Source organism: Silene latifolia, chromosome 9 (genome assembly GCF_048544455.1).
Source record: "Silene latifolia isolate original U9 population chromosome 9, ASM4854445v1, whole genome shotgun sequence".
Classification (NCBI taxonomy): domain Eukaryota; kingdom Viridiplantae; phylum Streptophyta; class Magnoliopsida; order Caryophyllales; family Caryophyllaceae; genus Silene; species Silene latifolia.
Window position 1 is genome coordinate 128,227,907 of NC_133534.1, and position 27,647 is coordinate 128,255,553.

Consider the following 27,647-nt stretch of genomic DNA (forward strand, 5'->3'; position numbering starts at 1 on the left):
TGACTCTCTCATTGGCCCGTGCTCGACATGATCATTATTGGTAAGTTTATGTTAATTTTTTTATTTTTATTTTTAAAACTTAACATTTAAAGTTTTAATTTCAAATATTTATGTGTTTTTTAGGTGGGATGACGAACCAATCAAGAAATATGTTACTTGGTCGTTCACCCGTAACACAGGAGATGAGTACTTCACTAGGTGGGGTGAAGCGAGTAACGCACAGCATCAGAAGATGTGGAATTACTTTGCGGTAATTATGTTTTTCAATAATAATTTTCTTAAGTTTATAATAACTTTCTGAAGTTTATAAGAATTTTCATAAGTTTTATATAACTAATTTCACAATTGTTTTTGAAACAGAGTCATGTAAGATCCATCGATCCTGGCTATGATCCTGTGCCTGAGTGGCAGTCGAGGGTAACGAGGCGGATTACCACTCTTATTAATGGACTAAAATATAACAAGAAACCGCCAAAGTGGGTGCCTGTTACTTGGTTGGAGAACCTTAGGAATAGGCCAAATGATCCTACTTTTGCCAAACATTCGAAAATCAACACGGCAAATAGGAAGGTGGGTGGAAAATATGGGAAAGCATTGGGCACCCACACTCTTGGTCGGAAGAGTTGCTCCGATGCTTTCAAGGAATTGGTAAGTATTGTTTATATTGCTTTTAAAAAGTGGTTAATATATATGATTGACAAATATATACTTGATTTTACTTGTTTCCATACTAATTTTAGGGTCAAGAGGCCACCCCCCACAAGATGTTCTTGAAGACGAAGAAAATAAGAAGGGCGAGTGGGTTAACCCTCGAGCGGCTGATATTGAGGTAAATTTTTGTATTTAATTTAATATTTATTTTTATTACAAAGAACGATAATATCTTTCTTATAAAGATAGGTATATATATATATATATATATATATATATATATATATATATATATATATATATATATATATAATATATCATTTCTGACGATTTTCTCTTTTTTCAGCGTGATTTCCAAGCGGAGATGAGTCAGCCATTGCCACCTGGACAGTCTCCCGACGAGATTCATGTGGGAAATAATCTGTATACTTCCCTTAATTTAGAAGGATTATAACGATTTAACAATGATGATTAAAGGTCATAAACAAAATACATAAACAAAGTATAGGGATTCAGAATTAACCTTCGGTCCTAGCAAATATGGCCTAAGAACAATATCAAAATTGATATTCACCTATTAGTTGCACCCAAGACGATATGAGATATGCCCTTTGATTATGCTAGAATCGATCTAAAATTTTCTGTAAAATTTAGTTGTTTTTGTGTTCTTGTGATGAGAGAGAGGAGGCAAGGTCAAGAAAAAGCATTAGAGTAGAAATAATTATCTACCTTTCTTTTTATACAGACCGAAACTTGGAATAAATTAGGAAAGTAAAAACTCTCCTAATTTTCGGCCAAGTAAACCGAAATAAGGAGTGTTTAATCCTTATTTTTGGTCTTTCCAAAAATATATAATATGTATTGAATTGTCATCTAGTGAGGATCGAACCCATGACCTCTTGGTATGTGTACCCTCACTATTACCACTATGACACATTCATCTTGTTGATATTAAATACAACTGATTATATTTAATTACGAATTAACAGATTAATTCGTCCAAGCTAACATTATATATATTTAATTAAATATAACTTATTATATTTAATTTACGAATTGACAGTTAATTCGTCTCAACTAATATTATTTAATTTTCATTAAATAATTATCTCATCAACACATTGACTAACTATTTAGTCATATTGGGCATCAATGTGATTATATTTCTATAACCACATTTCTCAAACACATCCTATAGGTGTGACCTTTAGGGACCAGTTGATCACCGCCATCTGTATGATAATAACGTCAAACTTTCTAGCAAGGCAACCGTTATTAGGTAAACGTTAATCAACTGATTAAATATACGAAGTATACCCTTGTGAACCTGTAAGAGATTTACAAATGTTATCACACTAATTTGTGGAGGACACAAGCTCCAACAAACTTCCACTTGTCCTTACAAGTGTATGTGCGATAACCGATTCTCATATCCTATAAAATTTCTCCCACTCAATGTAAAACAATTTGCAAATCCGAATTCACAAAGGTCGTATTTTACAAGCGATCAATATCAAGAGTGGTTTTCCCGACTAGAGAGTAACTTAACTGATAAACGAATCAACATTCGAGCATGACCATCCATTTTAGTTACAACTCCTCGAGTGGCCCTGAGAAATAACTATACCTGATAAGGGTTGGATATTTTTGTAACACCCCCGCACACCAGAATGCCTTACCAAGGACCATTCCAGTATATGACGGTGTCACCGTCTCGGTTTCCCGAGGAAGTAGATCAAATTAGACAACTAAAGAACAACTTTATATTATAAACATGTCTTGCACAATACAACTTAATACAACGTCATTACAGCAAAGGTACAACCACAACACTCATGACACTGCCTCTCTAGTACGGTAGCGTGATGACTCGATCCCTCCAATCCCAGCAGCTACAATCAACCAAAACCTGCTAAGCCAACTGCTCACCATCCTCGAATGGATCACCGCAGGTTTACAAAACAACAACAACAGGATCAGTACTGACTAATCAAAAGTAAGACAGAATAACAATATAAACAGCTGATCATCCTCTATCCCAGTCTCACAACCACGTACAGTAACTGACTACGCCCCGAAGGTTATAGCCCTGCCAGATTACCCATCGCAACAGGTAATCCTCGCCGCCAGTGGGTGACCGCAGCCCATCCCACCTAGTCCAGCTCATCAACGAGCGACTAATAATCCCTGTCCCTTAATGTGCACATCTCCTCCCGTGGCGGGTTCCACGGAGGGCGAACTAGGGTGTGAAGTCACTCCCGCAAGTGACTCCACTACCATCACAACACACACAACCTTACCGCTGTCACAATACCACAACAACACCACCATCACCACTATACCCATACTCCGATGATCAGCAGGTGACAATCATACACAATACAATTACAATCTTAAATCAATTAACAGTAAACTGAGTAGGAAAACCCTACCTCATCGCAAAGTATGCAAGACTCCCATTTACAGCCACGCACGACTCCAACAAGCGTCCTAACAAAGATAACCATCTCCTATTACACAACTATACTCAAAGAATCACTCACAAGAACACAAGGCAGAAACTTACCTACATTACGCATCGACGGTGACATAGACAACCACCACTTCCGTCATCCTTTCTCGGCGAATCCCGTCATTCCCATGGTAGAGGTTTAGGCTGATTTCATTAGAGTGTGAAGCTATGGGGTGATAGGGGAGAGATATAGGCTAGGGTTAGAGAAAGAGGAACTGTCGAAGAAAATGAGAAATGAAATGAATCTCGCGAACTTGCGTTTATATTAACGTGTCGACAGCAGCCATACTCGGTCGAGTACAAGAGTACTCGGCCGAGTAGGCTCTACTCGGTCGAGTATGGGTGATACTCGGCCGAGTAGCCTCTGCTCGGTCAAGTAGGCCATCCTATGAACCTCATGATACAAGTCTAATCCCTCACCCATTCATTCCTAAGGTCTGTCTGGTCAACATTAACGGTCAACAATGCTCTTAAATATCCTGGGTGTTACAATCTTCCCCCCTTAAAAAGAACTTCGTCCCCGAAGTTCAGCCCACACGACCCTCTCCTCAGGTTCACTTACCGTGACATTGACTACCCACACCAAGGTGCACAATTTTACACCATCCTGGCATCATCATCACATCGTCTTACTCAAGCAATAATCACCTATCACCAACTTTCTCATACTCTTACAGAAATTAATGAACTCACATGCATTCTTTTGCCAAACGCGACACAACTATTATCAACTACACAAAAAAACGAAACAATACTCAAAACAGCACTCAACCATACAATCATAGCAATATACAAATGCAAACCATCTACAAATGTGAACTACCACGATCAACTATCATAAAAATTGAGTTGAGACATCCGTGCATAGTATAACCTTCATATTACCCGAATACAACATAGCTACAGCTTCAAGGAAACATGAACATAAATTCCGAATGTTAACGTGCCTAATATACATGTGATTCCAAAATCATAGGTATAACTAAATACACATTTCACATAATTAAATACTTAATTCCGCGACATTACTCTTCCCCTCTTAAAGGAACTTCGTCCCCGAAGTTCACCACTAGTCACTTCCCGTGCCCAAAGCCAATAAGTACATCCTGACGGCACATGCTACTATAAGACAAGGCAAAACACTACACCACAGGACTATACTAATCACATATAACCGCACCAAGGAATTATAGAGGTCGCCACAAAAGTTGTTACCCCGACTCAAAGCAAAGCAACTAACAAAACGAAACACCACCGCGACCATCCCCCTCTTTTAGCACAACTTACTTTATGACATTACACACTTGTGGCTTATAAAGACAAAATGTTTCAGCAATCAAGTAGAGTATAACAATTAAAATATGAAATTACTAAGAAATAGCAGCTTGATGCGTAACCCGTTGAGGCAATTATCACTGTAACCGAGTATATGTATACGTATAAAACTTATTACCGTTACCCCGCTATATGAGTATGATGTTACGTTCCATATGTTTTAATTACTCGGATATTCCCCCCCCCCCCAAATAAGTTACGATACTGATGACCCACCAATGTCATACAAAGAAAATTCACTCATTCACAGCTTAATCCAACAATCCCGTAACCGTGATGCGATCATAAACCATCTGTGGGACATGTTATAGTATAAAATAGCAAAATAAGGTACTAACAACTCTTTCATGCAATTACCACATAACTTACGCAATTCACCTAGCTATTTTCCCTTTAGTTCTCTGTTTCAGCAATACTCGACCGAGTATGAATGGCTACTCGGTCGAGTAAGCTCTACTCGGTCGAGTATACAAGTATACTCGGCCGAGTAAGCTCTACTCGGTCGAGTAGTAACTATGCTCGGTCGAGTTATCACATCCAGAGAGCTTTTGACAACATTACCTATAGCATTCACTGTCAACCTGCATCAAAATTCTTCACAGCAATCTTAAACGCAACCAGTTCCTAACATAAACAACATTTAACACGTCTCCATTCGATAATTAAGTAAATAACGGCCTTATGGCCAAATAAAGTCATTCAACAATAGATAATAAGTCTCGAACGCAGTATCCAAACTAAAATCGACACAACGAAACAAATCCATCACAACCAAATAAATCCAACATCAAAGAAATCAAACCAAATAGTCTAACAACATGAGATCACTAACGAGGACCCTCCTCCATGTCATCATCACCACCTGCGCCAGAAGTACCTGCACCTGAACTCCCTGCTCCTGGAAAGCCTGCTGCTGCTGCTGAGTAGTCCCCTCCTAACTGACTGCCAGGGTTGGCTCCCCAAGGTCCCGCGAGGTAGCCAAACTCAGTCTCCTCCGGAGGTCTCCAGTAACTCGGGTCAACTCCATAGCTGTGAAATACTCCCGTATCCACCCTCGGTCCCCTCCACCAGACAGGCTGTGCTAACTGAGTCCTTATGCCCTGGTTAAGGGTCATCTCATGTAGGTTGCGGAGCACCAAAGTAGAGGAGATCCGCTCGGCCAACTCATGCGGCTGCATCCTGGGATCATGCACTGTGGGGTAGGGCGAATACTGGTAAGGGTAGCACGGATAGGAGTCAGGAGTAGAGTAAGAGGGCTCAGGTACAACCGGGTCTGCTCTAGACCGCCTCACTCCGCGACGCTCACGAGGTGGGGGAGGTGCCTGCGGCTGTCCCTCAGGTACGGTGACAGGCTCAGGTAGGTCCAGGAGAATCCGCGTGTCAATGAGGTAGGATTGGGGCTCAGGTCTGGGAATGGCACAAGGTTCCCACTCAGCCAAATGATCAACAACAGGGAGATAAACTGGGTCTGGAAGCACCATCCACATAGATCCCCTCACCCTCCAGGCATAAGACCCATCATCCATCTTCCTCAACCATCTATTCTGACGCCAGTACTGAGCGTCCATGGTGGGCACAATCTCTACATACTCATTCCCCTCAGGAGGTGGGGCCTCAAAATCTGTCAAACGCTGAACTAACCGGGTCACTATGGCCCCGCAGGCAATGTGCCGGGTCTCAGACTGTGCCATGCGCTCAAGACTAGAGCACACTACACCAGGGGCACTGTAGTAGAACGGTTTCTGACGGTACAGGTTAAGGTAGGACATAAGAAGCATAACCTCATGAGAATTGAGCTTACTCACGTCATCTCTCGAGTACAGCAAACATGTCAACATCCTCAAAAACATACGTAAAGAAACGTGCTGCACATCATTAATCAGCATGGCACTAGCACTCGGGGCAGGTCTACCAGTCAAATAGGGAAGATACTGAGGTGCACCACTATTCTTGGCCACATCACTAATGTACCCACTCCCCTCAGCCTCTAAACCCAAATGATCAGCCAACTCGTCAAGGGTAAGCTCATGATCCTCATTCATGAGACGAAAAGAAATGGTCTTTCCCTTCTTATCATAAACAAAAGAGCTCAAAAACTCTAAGGTCAAGTGGGGGTAAGATTTCTTTCTCAGATGGTACAACCCCTCCATACCCAAAATCTGAAAGATGTGGAATATGTCCTTCTTGATCCCCAAAGCTTCAAGAATACCAGGGTTAACACAGCGGGTGGGGCGAAAAGGGCGACGCATAAGAGCCACAAAAGCCTTACGCTGATTGAAATCAGAGAATATTACCGATGGATGGGCTTCTACCGGCGGAACTACCGGTTCAGTGCTTGACTGACCAGTCTCAAGCTGGCGAGTTCTTTTGTTGGGTAAGCCTCTAGTTTTCACCATACTGCAAGAGAGCAATTCTTTAATAGGGGAAAGACACAAAATTCGTAGCGCAAAAGACGGACTGTTTTCGATTGTATATCGATTTTAGAACCATCCCTTTTAAGACAAATTTTATCAGAAAATCACCAATGATCTTACAATTTATATGATTACAAGCTTTAATTGGTTTCAAATTAGAGAGTAATCATCAACAACCAGAAGATTTCAGAAACAATTCGTTTTTGCTAACCCTAGATTTCAGAAACTGAGTTTTAAACCATGAACTTAATCAATCAAGACATACATAAGATTGGTATACAGTTGAATCCAAGAATCAACAAATTAAAGACTAAATATCCATTGTTTTAGAAAGGAAAACGAGATTTAGCATGTTATTATACCAAAATTTTGAAAACAAGTGAGAGAAATTGAGTTTAGACCTTACCTTAAACTGGTTTGAGGCAAGCAAGAGCAAGTGGAATACCCAAATTTTACCCAAAAGCTTGAGGAAGATATGATATGGAGTTTTTAGAGAGAAGGAAAAGGAAGATGGGAGGCGGAAATAAGGAAGAAAGGAACGAAAATAGGGTTTTTGTATAACCCGTATAAATCCTGCTACAGCAATACTCGGTCGAGTATTGGGAATACTCGGCCGAGTGTCGACTACTCGGTCGAGTATTTAGGATACTCGGCCGAGTGTCCACTACTCGGTCGAGTACCTTTATTACTCGATCGAGTTTTTAAGAACAGTAGCGACTAATATTCTCACAAGACGGGCACTCGGTTGTGTAGCTTGATACTCGGCCGAGTATGGTCTACTCGGTCGAGTACACTCATCTACTCGGTCGAGTTTTCCCAAAACAAAGAAGAAGTCGTAACTTTTCATTGTTCCTGCAAAATCAAATAATATCGTTCGGAGTTCCGTGCATCCGGCTCGTCACTGTTAAAGCTGATGTCTACCACATAAACACATAACAACATCACATCCATCATCGGAATGATCATTACTCCTACTTCCATTCCTCACTTTGCCATGAAACTATTATATTCTATCCTTATAGCATACTCAACAATCTAGTTACAGTGTTTAACTCTTATGTCACCTCATCTCTAATTCCGTTAGATTACCAGATATACACTATAATCACATTTGAAACGTAGCAATCCAACACATAACACATTCATCGTGAAACAAATAAGTTAACTGGTCACCGATCTCACATTGCAACAATTCCATCGCTCACTGCAATCTTTTCCACACATACATCATAACGCATACCACCCTAACAATAGATACACACAACAATCATCACCAAGCAATCAACGACTCTCACTAATTACCCTTTCCCCGTGTCTGGCTTAAGTCCGATGGGGCCGTGATTTTGAAATGAGGGCGCCTACTCATCCAAAATCTAGCATCGGCTGGGGCTCCCAACGTACATACACCAGGTTCATTTTAATTGACACCCTATATTCATTAGATTCATTGATTCAGGTTCCAAAATCGTCGGCTCTGATACCACTTTGTAACACCCCCGCACACCAGAATGCCTTACCAAGGACCATTCCAGTATATGACGGTGTCACCGTCTCGGTTTCCCGAGGAAGTAGATCAAATTAGACAACTAAAGAACAACTTTATATTATAAACATGTCTTGCACAATACAACTTAATACAACGTCATTACAGCAAAGGTACAACCACAACACTCATGACACTGCCTCTCTAGTACGGTAGCGTGATGACTCGATCCCTCCAATCCCAGCAGCTACAATCAACCAAAACCTGATAAGCCAACTGCTCACCATCCTCGAATGGATCACCGCAGGTTTACAAAACAACAACAACGGGGTCAGTACTGACTAATCAAAAGTAAGACAGAATAACAATATAAACAGCTGATCATCCTCTATCCCAGTCTCACAACCACGTACAGTAACTGACTACGCCCCGAAGGGTGTAGCCCTGCCAAATTACCCATCGCAACAGGTAATCCTCGCCGCAAGTGGGTGACCGCAGCCCATCCCACCTAGTCCAGCTCATCAACGAGAGACTAATAATCCCTGTCCCTTAATGTGCACATCCCCTCCCGTGGCGGGTTCCACGGAGGGCGAACTAGGGTGTGAAGTCACTCCCGCAAGTGACTCCACTACCATCACAACACACACAACCTTACCGCTGTCACAATACCACAACAACACCACCATCACCACTATACCCATACTCCGATGATCAGCAGGTGACAATCATACACAATACAATTACAATCTTAAATCAATTAACAGTAAACTGAGTAGGGAAACCCTACCTCATCGCTAAGTATGCAAGACTCCCATTTACAGCCACGCACGACTCCAACAAGCGTCCTAACAAAGATAACCATCTCCTATTACACAACTATACTCAAAGAATCACTCACAAGAACACAAGGCAGAAACTTACCTACATTACGCATCGACGGTGATATAGACAACCACCACTTCCGTCATCCTTTCTCGGCGAATCCCGTCATTCCCATGGTAGAGGTTTAGGCTGATTTCATTAGAGTGTGAAGCTATGGGGTGATAGGGGAGAGATATAGGCTAGGGTTAGAGAAAGAGGAACTGTCGAAGAAAATGAGAAATGAAATGAATCTCGCGAACTTGCGTTTATATTAACGTGTCGACAGCAGCCATACTCGGTCGAGTACAAGAGTACTCGGCCGAGTAGGCTCTACTCGGTCGAGTATGGGTGATACTCGGCCGAGTAGCCTCTGCTCGGTCAAGTAGGCCATCCTATGAACCTCATGATACAAGTCTAATCCCTCACCCATTCATCCCTAAGGTCTGTCTGGTCAACATTAACGGTCAACAATGCTCTTAAATATCCTGGGTGTTACAATTTTCCTCAATTCGAATCCTGCAGATGTAAGCACAGTATGAAATGACCCAGAAAAAATCTACTTAGCCCCAGTTACGGTAGACCGTGAGAAAGAAACCAAAGTCACCCAAAAACTGCCTTAATCTCAAGAGACAGTTGATAGTCAAAATAATCGACTCTAGGAACACAATGGATGTCCTATCCACGACCTGGCACCGAATGTTATTAAAAATTTAGGACTCCATTACGTTGTCACAAAAAGTTGTCCTACGAGGTATCGTCATAATCTCGTATCTGTGATCGATTAGTCAACCGTTTAACTTATGGCTCGTTGAACCCACCATCAATCGACTGCACAATATAATAGCCGGAGTTATCAGCTCACATTGGCGATTACGGACCAAAACAAATATAATGTAATTCAGTTCACTTTGTGGCGTTCAATGTTGTCAGTACAATCCACATGAAAAACAAAATATTATATATATAAAACGATGAAGTTATAAATAGTATATGAAAAAGATAATGTATCAAATCCATAATCAAGTACTACAACTCTGGAACATATTTAATTCCCATGGAATTAACATGCCCTACATGCTTATCATAATTTAACGGTTTGGTGAGAGGATCCGCGATGTTATCATCCGTCGCAATCTTGTCAATCACTATCTCTTCTTGCTCCACGTAATCACGGATCAGGTGAGCCTTCCGAAGTACATGTCTAGATTTGTTGCTAGACTTTGGCTCCTTAGCCTGGAAGATGGCACCTCTATTGTCACAATAGATGGTGATCGGGTCATTCGAACTAGGAACTACCGAAAGCCCTTGTAAGAATTGACGCATCCATATCGCTTCCTTTGCTGCCTCCGAAGCGGCATAGTACTCGGATTCAGTAGTAGAATCTGCTACAACACTCTGTTTGGAACTCTTCCAGCTGACCGCAGCACCATTAAGAGTGAAGACGAACCCGGACTGAGATTTTGAATCATCTCGATCCGATTGGAAGCTAGCATCTGCGTAACCGGTTGCACATAGCTTAGTATCGCCTCCATAAGTCAATACCCAATCCTTAGTCCTCCGTAGGTACTTGAGGATATTTTTGACTGCTATCCAGTGTGTTTCACCTGGAGTCTTTTGGTACCGACTCGTCATACTCAATGCATATGCCACGTCTGGACGTGTGCATATCATGGCATACATGATCGATCCTATTGCAGATGCATAAGGAACACGACTCATGCGCTCAATCCCTTCGGGCGTCGTGGGTGATCGAGACTTGCTCAACTGCATCCCAGTCGTCCTGGGAAGGTTCCTCTTCTTGGAGTTGGTCATGCTGAACCTCTCAAGAACCTTATCCAAATAAGATTCCTGACTAAGTGATAACGTCCGCCATGATCTATCTCTGTAGATACGGATTCCCAAAATGCGTTGTGCCTCACCCAGATCTTTCATCTTAAAATGGTTCTTCAACCATTCTTTAACCGAAGAAAGGAGAGGAATGTCATTCCCAATCAAGAGTATGTCATCGACATACAATATCAAGAATACAATCTTGCTCCCACTCGACTTGATATATAAGCATGGTTCTTCGACCGATCGAGTGAAACCATACTCTTTTATCACTTGGTAGAAACGATGATTCCAACTCCGAGAAGCTTGCTTAAGTCCGTAAATGAAACGCTTAAGCTTGCATACTTTCTTAGGATGCTCAGGATCTATGAAACCTTCGGGTTGCACCATGTACAACTCTTCCTCCAAATAACCGTTTAAGAAGGCGGTTTTCACATCCATTTGCCAAATCTCATAATCATGAAATGCGGCAATCGCTAAGATTATCCGAATGGAACGTAGCATGACTACATGTGCAAAAATCTCATCATAATGCAATTCTTGCACTTGAGTGAAACCTTTTGCCACAAGTCGTGCCTTATAGATATCGGTTGCGCGTCTCGTAACGCTTTATTTTGTAAAGCCATTTGCCTTTGTAGAGGTTTTACCTTATTAGGTAAATCAACTAGATCCCATACGTTATTCTCATACATGGAGTCCATCTCGGATTGCATGGCTTCGAGCCATAGCTTTGAGTCGGAACAGGTCATAGCACCTTTATAGGTTGCGGGTTCATTACTTTCTAGAAGTAAAACGTCATTCTCCTCGACCATACCAATGTATCTGTCCGGAGGATGAGAGACTCTACCCGACCTCCTAGGTTCCTCGGAACATTAACCGTATCATCGGTTGGAGGTACGACTTCCTCCATCTGTTCCTCGGTTGTTGGTTCTGGAATCTCCGACAGCTCGAAGGTTCTATTACTCGTCTTGTTCTCGAGAAATTCTTTCTCTAAGAACGTCGCACTAGCCGCAACAAAAACTTGATGTTCGGTAGGCGAATAGAAGTAATGACCAAATGTTCCTTTTGGATAACCTATAAAGTATGTCTTGACCGATCGCGGGCCGAGCTTATCCTCGTGTCTCCACTTGACATAAGCCTCGCAGCCCCAAACCCGAATAAAGGACAAGTTAGGGACCGTTCCCTTCCACATTTCATATGGAGTCTTGTCGACAGCTTTAGACGGACTTCGGTTAAGTATAAGAGCGGCTGACAAAAGAGCATAACCCCATAATGAATCAGACACTACGGTGTGACTCATCATGGATCGAACCATATCTAGTAAGGTTCGATTTCTCCGTTCGGACACACCATTCAATTGAGGTGTTCCAGGTCGAGTTAACTGTAGAACGATCCCACAGTCTTTCAGGTGTTGATCAAACTCATTTGAAAGATATTCGCCACCCCGATCTGAACGGAGTGCTTTAATCTTTCTACCCAGTTGGTTCTGTACCTTATTCTGGTATTCCTTGAATTTCTCAAAGGACTCACTTTTATGCTTCATTAAGTAGACATATCCATATCTACTCAAATCGTCCGTGAAAGTGATAAAATATCTATAGCCATCTCTAGCGGTAATTGACATAGATCCACATACGTCCGTATGTATGAGTCCTAATAGGTCACTAGCGCGCATTCCAACACCTTTGAAGAAAATTCGAGTCATCTTGCCAATGAGACATGATTCACACGTGCCATATGTAGAAAATCCGAATGTGGGAATAGTCCCATTATCGACGAGTTTCTTCACACGTTTCTCATTTATGTGTCCCATTCGACAATGCCATAGATAGGTTTGATCTTTGTCACCAACCTTTAATTTCTTATTATTCATGTGTAATACTTCTGTGGTTTGATCTAAGATATAAATTCCATTCATGGAAACTGCTTTGCCATAAATCATTTCATTAAAAGAGAAAATACAACTATTATCCTTTATTGAAAATGTAAAACCGTCTTTAGCAAGTACGGAAACAGAAATAATATTCTTAGATAAACTGGGTACATAGTGTGATTATTTAAAGATAACTCAAAACCACTAGGGAGTTGGATTACTTATGTTCCCTTCGAGGCAAAGCGACAACTCGTGCTCCATTCCGACTCGCAGTCCACATCACCTTTTTCGAGAGGTATGATGTTCTTTAGGCCCCGCAAATGATTACACAGATGAGAACCACAACCAGTATCTAGTACCCAAGTTCCGAAACTTGCATGGTTAATCTCAATCATATGAATATAAGATGACATACCAACAGGAACGACGCGGCCTGCCTTGATGTCCTCACGGTAGACGGGACAGTTCCTCCTCCAATGTCCAGTCTTGTGATAATTGTGGCACTCTATGTCACCGCCCTTGCTCTTTGTCTTGCCCTGTGAGCCACTAGTCTCACCAGGCGCACTCTTACCGTTTCCTAGCTTCTTAAACTTTGGCTTACCTACAGCTAGGTCGCCATGAGCCTTGCCCTTACCTTTACCTTTGTAAATCGTGAGAACATCCTGCTTCATGCTCCCACTCAATTTCATATCCTTCTCGGTCTGTACGAGAAGAGAGTGTAGCTCATGAGGACTCTTTTTCAACTCATTCATGTAGTAGTTCGCCCTGAAAAGGGCAAAACCATCGTGAAGAGAATGAAGCATTCGGTCAATGACAATGCTCTCACTGATTTTACAATTCAGTGCCTCCAGCTTCTCGACATTCTCAATCATGTGAAGAATGTGTGGGCTAACCGGTTGGCCCTTCTGGAGTTTCGCATCAAAGAAGCGACAGGTATGTTCATATGTGACGATTCTCGGTGCCTTTGAGAACTCGTTAGTGAGCGTGGTGAAAATCTTGTTTGCACCTTGGGCAATGAAGCGTCTCTGCAAATTGGTTTCCATTGCAAAGATGAGTACGTTCTTTATCGCACCCGCTTCCATAACGAAGTCACTATAAGCGAATGACTCGTCGGCTCTGCATTTGGGCACAGGTTGACCGGTATTGGCTCGATTAAGTACCGAGCTTACCGTCGCATGATGGCGACATTCCGTAGTGCCGCCTCCCGATCCGCAAAATTGGACCCATCATTCTTGATCGAGTGGTGATTCATTTGGTCCATGAACATTTTTAGCCAGGACGAACGATCTAGTGTGGCACTAGGCATTGGGATTGCGTTATTTCCAGCCATTTGTTGTAACAGTATTATCGATAATAAACGTGTTCTACACTGCGAAAGAAGAATAAAATAATAACCATGTGCATCGTTTTTATTTTAAGTCTAATGAACTAATGTCATAACGCGAAGACTCAAAAACATTTATACAATTGACCTCCCTCAAGAATTATATAAATGACTCCAAGACTCAATTCTCTGTAAATTGATAAGCTAACCTTTTAGCTAATCCTACCGTTAGAATTCTTGGTCGATAAATTTCTGTAAATTCTATCTATAGTCCATCATATTCACGAGAAACTCTTCGGACTATGATGTTGAGGTAAACTAAGTCAACACAACTACTTACCCAACGTAGAAGGGGTCATATTAGGCCTACCGACGAAGAAGGGATTCATAGATGTTTGCCCTTATAAAGACTAATCTCAATTTCCGTTTTAGAGGAAGATCCCATCAACTTTATTTTAATTCATATTAAGTGAACTATAATCTAGCATGCGAGAATGATTAAACTAAGGTGATGGCTTAAAGACTGTGACATCTGCATGTCCATGAAAACTAACATACAACCTATATGAGTCAATTTTCATGCATTTTAGTAGTAGGTGGTTTGGTTTTAGGCGGAATATGATGCAATTACTAACATGTGAATGAAACGCAATAATAATGAAAAACGTAAAAAAAAAAACAGTAAAAGTCCTAGTGTGGCCTATCCTATCAAAATGAACAATAAATACAAGTTTGGAATCCATCCTTGGACCCGAGAAGCTTGTCTTGATGTTCCATCTTGATCCATGTAGCGGGAGTGAGCTTGAATCTTCATCTTTAGTCTTCTTTGAAATTACAATAAATAAAATTACATAATTGACCTATTAATTACATTCTAATTTCAAAAACCCAAAACTAAAATAAAGGAGATTCGAGATCTCATAATTACATAAGAAATCATGTTTCCTTCATTACGAAAACATAATTTGACTAAGGCCACACTAAGTATTACAAATTACAATCGATTGCAAAAATAAATACGTAAATAAAATTCATTCATTCGATTCATTCAACAAAATTAAAAGCATCAACTAAAAATAAATTAAACATACATGACACAATTCATTAATTATGTTGATTAATTTATCCAAACCACCTATTTAAATTAAATTAAGTGATAATTCCGCAATTTAATCACATTAATTTCATTTCAATCCATATTACACTTGTAATATGAATTATATCCGTCAAAATTTTAAACCGCTTTAAAATAACTCGGTATCTTTAAATTGTGAATGGATTCACAATAACTAATTGGCCAAAAAAAAAAAAACAAAAACCAATTATAAATTGGTCTCGGCTGAAAAATAAACAATTTTTGTTTTTTTATATCAGCTCCATACGGCCGAAAAAAACAGCCCCCCTTTTTTTTATTTTTATACTCGACAATTAGGAAAAGGAAAAAAAACTTTCCATAATTTTTTCGGCAATTATGGCAAAAAAAACAAGAAAACAAAAATTTCCTTTTTTTTTTTTATGTCGGTTCACCCAAAAAAAACAAAACAATTTTTTTTTTTTTTATATGGCAAACCCTAAAAACGACCTCCTTTTTTTTTCTTTCTTTTGCGGCAATTAGCCCTAAAACAAGATTTGATGACTAAATTGTTTACCTTTGCTATTAGAACATGATTAGCATATGAAATAATAAACATGATTAATTTATATGCCAAAAACTATATAGCAAAAACAATCTTTTTATCATAAACATGACGATTCCATTTAATTTTAACTTAATCTGCATTAAATCAAAAACTACCAATTCTTCATATGATAATTTTAACTGATTAAAAACAATAATATGAAAATAAAATGGAAAAATATCATCAAACTACAAGAAAAAAAAAACGGCAAGAAGAAAAAAAACAAATCGGCACAAAAATTTTTTTGCCGAACCCTAAAAATTTTCGAAACCCTAAAAAAAAAAATTCGAAAATCCTCATAGTTTACATACAAATTTATGAAAATCATCAAGATTAAAATCGTGGCCTAGTGCTCTGATACCACTTGTGGGAAATAATCTGTATACTTCCCTTAATTTAGAAGAATTATAACGATTTAACAATGATGATTAAAGGTCATAAACAAAATACATAAACAAAGTATAGGGATTCAGAATTAACCTTCGGTCCTAGCAAATATGGCCTAAGAACAATATCAAAATTGATATTCACCTATTAGTTGCACCCAAGACGATATGAGATATGCCCTTTGATTATGCTAGAATCGATCTAAAATTTTCTGTAAAATTTAGTTGTTTTTGTGTTCTTGTGATGAGAGAGAGGAGGCAAGGTCAAGAAAAAGCATTAGAGTAGAAATAATTCTCTACCTTTCTTTTTATACAGACCGAAACTTGGAGTCAATTAGGAAAGTAAAAACTCTCCTAATTTTCGGCCAAGTAAACCGAAATAAGGAGTGTTTAATCCTTATTTTTGGTCTTTCCAAAAATATATAATATGTATTGAATTGTCATCTAGTGAGGATCGAACCCATGACCTCTTGGTATGTGTACCCTCACTATTACCACCATGACACATTCATCTTGTTGATATTAAATACAACTGATTATATTTAATTACGAATTAACAGATTAATTCGTCCAAGCTAATATTATATATATTTAATTAAATATAACTTATTATATTTAATTTACGAATTGACAGTTAATTCGTCTCAACTAATATTATTTAATTTTCATTAAATAATTATCTCATCAACACATTGACTAACTATTTAGTGATATTGGGCATCAATGTGATTATATTTCTATAACCACATTTCTCAAACACATCCTATAGGTGTGACCTTTAGGGACCAGTTGATTACCGCCATCTGTATGATAATAACGTCAAACTTTCTAGCAAGCCAACCGTTATTAGGTAAACGTTAATCAATTGATTAAATATACGAAGTATACCCTTGTGAACCTGTAAGAGATTTACAAATGTTATCACACTAATTTGTGGAGGACACAAGCTCCAGCAATTCGGGCCTACTACAAGGCTGTAGGAGGCTTTGACGAGCAGAATCGGATGTTTGGGACCGGAGATACAGGGGTCCAAATATGGTATGATCTTCCTCCTAACAAAGCTGGCCGACGGTCTTTCTCTTATGCTCCTAGCATGATTTCACAGCTTTCCACCCAAATGAATGATGAACGAGCCGCTCGAATTGCTCTTGAAAGACAGGTTCGTGAACAGGCTGAACAAATGGCGGCAATGAAAAAGGCTTGGGCTGATATACAAGCATCTCAACCTCCAAACACGTGTTCACAATTTCCTCCACATAGACGGGATGACTTTGGGGGTGGTGATGACGGGTTTGGAGGTAGTGGTAGTTTTATTGAGTCTATAATAAGTTAGAGCCTTTAGGTTAGAGCCTTTAGGTTAGAACCTTTAGTTTGGTTAGTATTGTCGTCTAGTAGGGAGTATGAAAAACATGGTAAGACAATTCTCTTTCGTGTTTAATTTGTAAGACAGTGTACAAATTTGACTATCTTTTTATGTAAAACATTTTGCGTCCCCTTCTCTTTTGTTGTCTATTGATTCCCACATTAGCGGTCGACGTGAAAATGGATTCCCGCTTGGCGGTCGACGATTGGATGTGTTTTGCAGGTTTTGGTTATATTGGAAACGATGCAAATAGGCATCGTGGCTGTATTTGAAACGATGCAAAAAACGCATCGTGGCTGGGCAGCAGGCTGCTGTTTCCAGGCCTGTTTTTTAATAAATCTGACAGAAATTCCGTCAGTAATTCGTAAAAACTGACGGAATTTCCGTCACTGTTTTTCCCCATCATTTTTCCAGAATTAACAGAAAAGTGCCATGTGTCTAGCAACTGACGGAATTTCCGTCAGTAAAATGGAAAAACTGACGGAAATTCCGTCACGTCCCTCTTTTTAATGTGATTTTATCAACTGGAATGATCTGTAATACTACGGATTTATGAGTCTCTGGGTACTCTATCGAGTAGGCCTTACTCTGTCGAGTAAGGATGAGTTGCAGTTTAAAATAGTTTCTGACCTGTTGGGTACTCGATCGAGTAACGTAGTTACTCGATCGAGTAAGGGGGCACTCGATCGAGTACCTTAGCTACTCGATCGAGTAGCCATTCTGACGGGGATGATTTCTCGGGTTTTGTTAATAATGCGATTAAGTATATAATAACTTCCGTCATTGTTCTTTAAACACTTTTAAAACCTAATCACTTTCAAAAAGAGAAATCAAAGTACGTTCTTCGCATCAATCGCATTGTTGGCAAATCCCGGAGCTTGGAAGGTCGGATTTTACCTTTCTTTATACCGTTGTGATCCTTGCGTCGAGGGTAAGACCTATATACCGTTTTTATAGTATTTCTTTAAAGTTGGTTAAACCCTAATATTGGGATTTGGGAGTTTTGTTGTGTTTTATGATTGGTAGTGATTATATGTTTGTATGTTATGAGGAGGATTTGTAGAGGAAGCGTTTTGATATCAGCTGTGAGATCGTCTGATTGTGTTGTGCTTTCCAGGTAGGGTTTCCCTACTCAGTATTAGTCCCATAATGTGTTGTGGTGTTTTATGGTTGTTGAATATTATCATACTCGTATTGTGACGATTGCTGGATTTGGTTGCTGATAGTAGTTGTGATTGATTGTATCTGTCTGTGTTTTTCGGGGTGCGTCCCTGGCTGAGTGGAGTCACTTGCGGGAGTGGCTTCACGCCCATGATTCACCTTCTTTGGAACCCGCCACAGAAGGGATGTGCACATTAATGGATTTGGGTTTATCGCTCGATGGAGATGAGCGGGGCTTAGGTGGGAATGGCTGCGGTCCCCCACTGGCGGTGAGGAGTGACCTGTTATGATAGGCACTCTGGCAGGGCTACACACGTTAGTGTGTAGTCAGGATTGTGGAGTTGGGTTTGGAGTTCGGAGAATATCTGTGATGATTGAGCTGTTTGTTTTACTGTATTGTTGGTTTATATAAATTGTGTGATTAGTACTGATCCCGTTTAATGTTTTACAAAACTGTGGTGATCCATTCGGGTATGGTGAGCAGTTATTGAGCGGTATGAGTCGATTCTTTGGGATATTTTGGGATGTGCCACGGTCGATGATAGAAGTCTTTCATTTGTAGCTAGTAGTTTGATAAACATTTCAGTTAGCTGATTAGACAGTTGGTTTGAGAACATGTATTCGTATTTTGGTTTTGGTTTTTGGATTGTAACCTTTCACTAAAGTTATTACTAGTTAAACGTTGTTTCGTTATTGTCTATTTGATTATCGTTGCCTCGGGTAACCGAGATGGTAACATCCTTATACCTGAGTGGTCCTGGTAAGGCACTTGGAGTATAGGGGTGTTATATGATCTGCCACGTGTCAAACTGCTGATGGAATAACCGCCAGTAAAATAAAAAAACTGACAGAAATTCCGTCAGTAAAATGAAAAAGCTGTCGGAATAACCGTCACTTTTGTCCTAGAAATAAGGACGGTTTACCCGTCAGTGATCCGTCAGTGATAGGAATACTGACGGAAATTCCGTCAGGACACGTTTTTTAGTGACGAAATAAGCTGACTCCATTTACTGACGGAATTTCCGTCAGGAAAATGAAATACTGACGGAAAAGCCGTCAGTATGGCCTTAATTTTTCCGCCGGTTTCCCGCGTTTTCGTTGTAGTGTATAAAGTTTTGAGAAATATATGAACATTACTTTAGTTAGGCTGTATTAAGTAGTGCTTTAAGGTTTTAGCTGTCTCTAACGTATATGCATGATTTGTTTTATTTTGTTTCGGTCTATAGTGGTAGAGTAACATTTATGCAGTGTACTTATTTATTCCGGAGTAATATTCCGGAGTAAATACTCCGTAGCTATTGCAATTAATTGTTAACGCCCAATCAAGATCTATTTTTTCATTTTAAAATTAGGGTATATGCAACGGAATACTACATAGACAATTTATTGATCACCTTTGCTCGGTAGACTCAAAACTAATTATGGTCTAGCCCATTAATGATGATACATGAAGAGCGCTATGTCGTCCTATAATTATGGCATAATAGTATACATCTAAAAAATTAGAGTTAACTTAATGGTTAAATTACATTTATTTGTTATTGACGATATAATTTAAACATGAGTAAGTCTTCTATGATATCGTCTTATTAAGAGACCACAACGATATAACAATACTAACACCACAAAGTTATGTACCAAGGTCAAAAAGCGATTACAAATGTCAGAGTAGGGACGATCTCTCACACAAATCATGCTTTAAACATTCATGTAAATTTGCATCAAGCCTCTTTGTAGACGAGACGAGATTTCTCTTGGCGTTCGACAGTGGTTCACGAGACAGAATACTATAACTAATTTGGAGATGGAGTTTGCATTTGGCCTCTTTGTAGACGAGACGCAATTTTAATCAGTTATTTTATAACTTGACGTTCAACAGTGGTTCACGAGACAAAATACTACAATTAGGCCCGTGCATCGCACGGGCTTTAAATCTAGTATATATATAAAAGAGGCTTTTTTTTAGGCAATTCTAGAGACTCCACGTTTTTTAAAACACTCGAATTAAAATAATAATTATATTAATCTAAAAAATAACAACTTCTAGAAATATTAATCTTATCTCAAATTTTGAGTTGGATCACGTTTAATAAACTAACAGCTACTTGTGCTCTAGGTAGCACGGACACTTCTCCTAATCAGCCGTCCCGTGTCCGACACCGTGTCTGACACCGACACTCCTCGGACACTCGTCGAAACGTGTCGGACACCTATAAAGCCGTGTCTAACTTTCTACATTTATTCGGGCACGTGTCCGGCGTGTGTCCATGGTATTTCAGCCGTGCCCGACACGTGTCCATGACATCTGGACATCATTTAGGGTGAATGATTTTCTTTAAGCGTGAAATGAGCTGTCGAAAGAGATTGATTAAAAAATCCGTTTGGATGGTAAATGAAATGAGTTATAATCAAGGGCAAGTTTTAGCTTCACTTATTTAAATTTAATATCAAATACTTCTATAAAAATAAAATCGAACGTTTATAATTATAAACTATATATTTTATTAAATTTAAATAACGTGTCCCGTGTCCTAAATTTCAAGGGATGCCGTGTCACGTGTCCGTGTCGTGTCCGTGTCCCGTATCCGTGTCCGTTTTGGTGCTACCTAGCTTGTGCTCAACTTTCTTTTTCCGCATTCTATCACAAAACAAATACTATTAAAAAAGTCACAAATATTATCCCTATGTACACAAATATATGGAAAAATATCTTCTCTTATGGAAATACAATAATATATGGAGCCAGCTTACAATAAAATACCTTCCCCAGTCTACCACAAATCAAATACTACATTAAAAATTGGTTTAATGCATGTTGTCTTCATCCTTTCATACGATCAATGCCATCCCTCACTGCACGTTAATTCCAATACATATTCAATTAAAACACTATTTGTGGACTCTTATCTTTTAGCTCATAAATTTCTAATCCTAGAGAAATAGATAGATTTTACACACAGTATATAAATAAACTAATGTCAACGTTAAACTTACCTGGAAAAAAATATCCTGCAAACTCTTTAAGCAAACATGGCACCAAGGTATGCTCTCCATGTGTAGTTTTAGTACCTGCATCCAATCACTATTAGGTTAATTTATATTAACTTGAATTTTTCTTTGCAACAGATCTTATTCGCTGATCAATGAACTAAGACCAACGCCTCCCGACAACGAAGACGAAAATCAAGGTTCGTGTGACAAGATTGTGCAAAGTTCATAGTCCAACTAACAAAGCTGAACTTCTTTATGTTTCCATGATCCTCATAGATGAAGAGGTAACGAACTATTCTATCTCCTCTGTCCATATATTTTATGTTTTCCACCCGTGGCAACCAACTAACTTCAAACTATATGTTTGTAAATTTTTTACAGGGAGGGTACGTGCACGTGCAGGCAACCATCCTAGGTTATTTTTGCAAACGCTTCCAACCAGTAAGTTCTTTTACTCTACTTTTGCCAAGCCATGACATTAGAAGATAGTACTATACCTATTCATAGATTCGACTTCTTTTCATTCGAGAATCTAGATCAGCGGCGTAATAATCACTATATACTTACTGGTATTTGAACTAACCTTAACTAATAGTCCGTAATTAATATCTCCCTTTCTAACTTTACTTCGGAATTTACAGATCTATACAGAGTGGTTACCAAAGCCAATTTTTAGTCACGGACAGTTATAAGTTGCGGCGTCAAGGACGACGACACCGTAAGGGCTTAGGTTCTTCATAGATGATACTGAGCAGACTTTCAAGAGGTATACACGAAATATAGTATACAAAGAGGTGTTTTCGAATTTGCATGTTATTGAATAGTTTCGAAATTAATTGGAATTTGAACGTTATGATTAAAGCCTAACTTAATAAAGTTTCGTCTAAAAGTATTTTGTGCTCATTTATTCAGTTTAATACAAATTATTTTTGATCAATCCGTGCATAGAGGTAGTAAAAAAATTAGACAGTAAAAAACCAGAAGGGTCAGATCAGCTAAAAACATCATAAATACCAACAATAACCAACCAAAATGAGAAAGATCAACAAGCAAAATGCCGTTCGTTCAAATAAACACAACATTCAACACAAACAAGGACATCATAGTACAACATAAGATATTGTGATCCTATTAAATCCTTTGTTTAAAATGATGCAAATCCAAAAAAAGAAAAAACGGATAAACGAGATTATGCAATTGAATGTTACCTAGAAATGATTGCTGGCGCATTAACCCAATTTAATCAGCCAACAATGACCGCCAATTATCACCTCACCAATAGCATTTACAAACCGACCAGCTGCACAACTGAGAATGAGTACAACGGCGGGAGTTGTTCAGGAGTTGAGACGAAGCGGACCCAGGAGATAGCCATATATAGGATTGCAATTGTTGTGGTAACCCTAATATTTGGGGATCTGATTGATCAACAAACAACTCACAAATTAGGACAATGAATAAAATGAAAAAATGGACCACAACAATTAGAGAAGAGACGATTTTGAAACCCATTTCCTGTGTTTATAATCAAGCAAATCAAAAATCAAACAAACGGATACATGAGATTATAAAAGTAAATGTTACCTTGGTTGCTGTAGCATGAACCCGGTCTTATGCGACCGACGATGACCGATAATGATCCCCTCTCCAACGGTGATTAAAAACCACATAGGATCACCGATGATAATGATTTAAATGGCGTGAGTTGTTCGGGAGTTGGGATGAGCGGATTCCATTGTTGGAACAAGGAGAGCAAACCCTAACATTTGGGGATTTATTTGATTGAAGCTCGATAGAATGAAAGCCATTGTGTATGTTTTAGGATAATTATTGGATAAATGAGAAAATAGGACCAGTTTGACGAAAGTGATAATCCTTTTGACATAATTATTATTTATTTGATTTAAAATTTAATTAATGTTAGGATTAAAAGCAAATGACTAATTAAGATGAAGTAGTTTTAACAATGAGAATGGAAAAGTAAACGGAGTACCTTATTTTTTTTAGAGAGCCCTTACTACTCACACCAGCTAACTTTGGTACGGAATACCTTATTTGAGTAATTGAAATACAACTTTTACGTATCATTTAAAATGATATTAAAAGGTCCAAAAAAATTAGAAGAAAGACAAATTTGAAACCCGTGCAACGCACGGGCACAAAATCTAGTTATATATAAGTTGGAGTTGAACTCGAACTCAGTGCAAACTCGAGTTGAAATTCGCAAGCTAGATAATCAGCTCAATTTTTTAAAGTTTTGGTGACCTCGAGCTCACGTTTTGCTTTATGAGCACATTCCAAACAAAGCTAAGCTCGTGCTCGGCTTGACTCATTACCATATTTACCACCCCTGCTTGCAGTCCCAGTTAAACCTAAATTTTACATTAAAACATTAATATCTTTTTCATAACTTACAAAATGCAGTAGGTGGATTATACATCTGATGTATTACCACCAATTCTATAATTTCTGAGCGTTATTATAAAAAATTTGAGTTTTGTTTTAAAAATTATGAGTTTTACTATAAAGTTTTTGAGTTTATTTACTTAAATATTAAACTCTAAAAAATTACAATAAAACTCAAAAACATTACATATAAATTTAGTAAAATTTAAGTTTTGATGAAAAAAAATTAAAATCTAACTTATAAATTTTAATAAGCTCAAAAAAATATACATATGCTCAAAAAACAAATAAAGTTTGAGGTAATAAGCTCAAAAAATATACATATATGCTCTAAAATAAAAAAACGTTGGAGGTAGTACATCCGATGTATGTTCCTTTTTTCTCTACAAAATGTGGTTCAGATTTTTGACGACCTACTTTAACCCCAACATCTATCATATGTTCTTACTATATTCTTCATATTTAATTTTTATAATAACTATAAATATATGTACGATTAATATAAATACAAGTATTTTACGTTAATTAAATTACTTTTTGAAAAAAAATACGGAAAAAAGACACATCTATATCAAATAAGTTACATTAAATTACATATTTTATTTCCCTCACTCAGGCTACTACATGTTGTCTGTTTAGCCAGAGATTTGTTAATTATTAATCATGCATGGGAACTAATTATCGAAGTACTTTTAGTATGTATATATATATATATATATATATATATATATATATATATATATATATATATATATATATATATATATATATATATATATATATATAATCAAGGTTGAATTATTTGTGGATGTGCCACGTGTCAATCCAGCTTTAAATACAAGTATTAATTACAGCTCGACATTAAATATAAACATAATAAATGTTGTATAAATCTTAGCAAAATATTAATTATAGTTTAATAAGTTTTATTATAAAATTATATTAAATAATTACGGTGATTTGATTCTAAATTTATTAAAAAATTATTTTGATAAAAAATTCTAAAATGTAAATAATTACGTTCATTGCGAAAAATGCTTCAAATTGAGCATAATTTTCATTATATTTATTGGAATATTTTGATTTATAGAGATAATTAAAGTGAATGTCTCATAATGTTTTATGTTTACGTAAAAAGACATTTTGAGAAAGTTATAAAACTTAAACCATCAAATCCTAAGAAAAATATATTTGGAAGAGTCATTGTATTTCTTAAAAACATAACTTAAAGAAAACTACTAAGAGATAAGTTTTTATGTGGGAATGAAAAAAAATATATTGCGAGAAATTGAATACATATTAGATTTTGTTAGGTTTAAATAGTATGATAACGGGTATGTATGTACACAGTGATCGCGAGTACATTTGAATAATCAAAACAAAAGTAATGTTTATTAAATAATATAGTTTTATAAACGACATGAAAAAGTAGAAAAAAACGTTACATTTTTCTTTAATATCTTCTATTAAAATATGTATATGTCAAGTATAAATATTGATTATGACTAGCTAAATATTACTTTTAGTTAAATATTTTATATGTTATCTTTTAAATACTTTGAAGTTAAACCTCAAAAAATATTATTTGAGAAAGTTTAACCTATTTTATCTACAGGTAAAATCTAAAACATCATTTATATATAATTGTTTAAAAATACAAAAGGTGTAATTCTTATAGATATGTTTGACATATAACACATGCAAGACACAATCAAAATATTTGAATAAGTTGAGTTTGAACTCTATATTTGATACATAAATATCACACGTTATACATAAAAAATGAAAAATTACATAAAATTATATTCACATCATTTTGTACAAATATTAATTGTTTTGGAACATAACGTATCGTGAAATGATGTAATTTGAGAACTTAATGTTGATTGTTGCATTATTCGAATAAATTTTATTTTAATTAATATGATATTTGATCAGTCACAAAATAATTTATAAAACGTTGATCATGCATACTTAATTATCACTTATTAGTTTTAATTAAAATTGTATGTATTTTATTCTAAAACATTGAAGTTAAACCTAAAAAAATTAAATTTGAGAAAAATTAATATATTTTTATTTATAAGTAAAATATTAAAGGTCATATATAAATTATTCTATTTTTCTTTAATTATAATAATTAAATTTTAAAACAGGCCGCGCGAAGCGCGGGATACTACCTAGTAGATTGTAAAAGCAGATTATAAATGACGTATTTATTAGATAATTTGACCTACGTATATTAATTAACGAAATTAGTTAGACGGGTTGTTTAGTAAATGACGGATTGCCAAATTTTTAGTATATATGGGAATTTTAGCATATTTGACCAATTAATATGCTATTTTGGGTGTTTGGTAGACAACATGTTGATTGGAGTCGAATCTATTATTTTACAATATGCTGCCCCTCTCAACATATGATATCACTAGATTATGAAAAAAAATCAATTCACCTCCTTACCTCTTCTAAAATACTAAACCCTGGCCTACCTTTATTTTATAGTCAATAATATGTTCATGTCCTTAAATTCATTTTACAAAGGAGAGAGAGAGAGAATTTATTAATTTAAATTTTTTAATTACCAAACACCTTTAATTACAAATATGCTAGTCAAATCCGCTAACAAATTCTGCTAATTATAATATGCTTTCACCACCTGCTTCTGCGAATATTAATCCGTTGTTTACAAAACAGAGTTAAAGTGTTTAATAACTAACATATTAAGATTAGCAAATCATTATCTTACTTTGTAAAATGAAGTAAAATTTACTTTTTTCTAGAATATGTCGACCGATATATTGGAGGTAAGCAGCAAGTTGCAGAACTACGTAACATATTTACCCCGTATATGTTGTTTCAATATCTTATTTACGAAACACTAAAATAGAATTGATTGGTCAAACATTCCAAAAGGATTGAATATGGTAAAAGTCTATCAACATGTTGTTTACCAAAAACTCAATGGCCTTTTTAAAATCCCTGATTCAACTCCCTTTCTAAAATAATCTTTTGAAGTTAATTCCAACAGTGTCTGTAGGCAAAACTTGCTACCAAATTACTTCTTTCATTCCGATTACTTGTTTATCTTTGGTTTTGCCACAAAGACCAAAGAAAAAGGAGAGGACCATTGGTGGGTATTATAATTGAGTGAAAAGTAGTCAATGAGTTTTGTGGATGATCAATTTACACCTTAAAAAATATTCCCAGTATAAAAGTATGTAAACAAATGAATGAGAGACACAAAAATAAAATAGATAGACTAATGACAAGGACGGAGGGAGTAGAACTCAAGGGACTTTTTCAGTCAAGATTTTGATTTCCCTTCCATCTGTTTAATTTTGTTACAAAAAATGTTGTTGCCTTGTATTAGTGTTA

The 27,647-nt window shown here is 37.3% G+C and overlaps 1 long non-coding RNA gene across 2 annotated transcripts; it reads right to left on the reverse strand.

Moving 5' to 3' along the window:
* Nucleotides 1–21,277: 21,277 nt before the first annotated feature.
* LOC141598281 (uncharacterized) lies at nucleotides 21,278–23,703 on the reverse strand. Of its 2 annotated transcripts, XR_012523393.1 has the most exons (5): nucleotides 23,448–23,703; nucleotides 23,072–23,281; nucleotides 21,867–21,941; nucleotides 21,634–21,725; nucleotides 21,278–21,510 (listed from the first exon to the last, which is right to left on the reverse strand). It is a non-coding gene; the product is annotated as an uncharacterized LOC141598281 (long non-coding RNA). The 2 variants fall into 2 exon arrangements; XR_012523392.1 differs by lacking the exon at nucleotides 21,278–21,510 and having other exon boundaries at nucleotides 21,513–21,725.
* Between the last annotated feature and the right edge of the window lie 3,944 nt (nucleotides 23,704–27,647).